The following is a 712-nucleotide window of genomic DNA, read 5'->3' on the forward strand; positions in this document are numbered from 1 at the left end:
ACCTCGGCAGGAGCAAGTGGGTTTGCATCTGAAATGCAGAGAGACAGACCCTTGGGTTGTTTGGGAAGATTCCCATCTGCCCACCACGTCCTGGTTATCGCTCCCAGCGTGACGCTCTCTTCGTGTGTTGGGCCTCGTGTCTTGCTTCCTCACACACACCTTGCTCTGCACTTTTGAAGCACTTTTGCTCGGGGCTGTTAATTCTTGCTGTTGGGCTGCCGCAGGATCCTTCCCCTCCCATGGGCTCCAGTGCTTCCTTTTCGTTCTGTGTTGTGCTGCCCCCAGCCGTTTTTGGCTTTGCTGGGCCAACTTTCTGCCTTTCTCCTCTCGGATTTCTGTGCTGCACAGCACAGGACCTGGCCGCAGTGTTGGCCAGGCAAGGGCGGCGTCCCTTGGGCCGGGGATCCCTCCCTGGACGGCTCTGGGTGCAAGCGCGCTGAGAGCCCTTGTGCAGTCTCCAAACTCAGCTTGTCTTGACACTGGGGAACATCCAGTGACATTTAATTTTGCAGCTACGGCTTGAGCTGCTGCTGAATCGCAGTGGCAGTGTTTTGGCTCGCTGTTGGGCAGAAAGCCGCCTAAACAGGGAGGCAGAGGAGCTCGTGCAGCTCGCTGGGCACGACGCTGCAGCGTGCTGTGAGCGCAGCCGGCTGGCACCAGACCCGCGCCCCGGCGGTGCCCTAACTCCCAACCCAGCCGCTGGGCGGGGGGG

At 60.3% G+C, this 712-nt stretch overlaps 1 protein-coding gene across 1 annotated transcript in view; it reads left to right on the forward strand.

The window, feature by feature from the left end:
• Positions 1-712, forward strand: part of LOC104275634 (protein scribble homolog) — a gene marked incomplete at its 3' end in the record, with an annotated part of 9656 nt that overhangs the window by 5988 nt on the left and 2956 nt on the right. The window lies entirely within an intron of this gene.

This window comes from Apaloderma vittatum, unplaced genomic scaffold (genome assembly GCF_000703405.1).
Source record: "Apaloderma vittatum isolate BGI_N311 unplaced genomic scaffold, ASM70340v1 scaffold4126, whole genome shotgun sequence".
NCBI lineage: Eukaryota > Metazoa > Chordata > Aves > Trogoniformes > Trogonidae > Apaloderma > Apaloderma vittatum.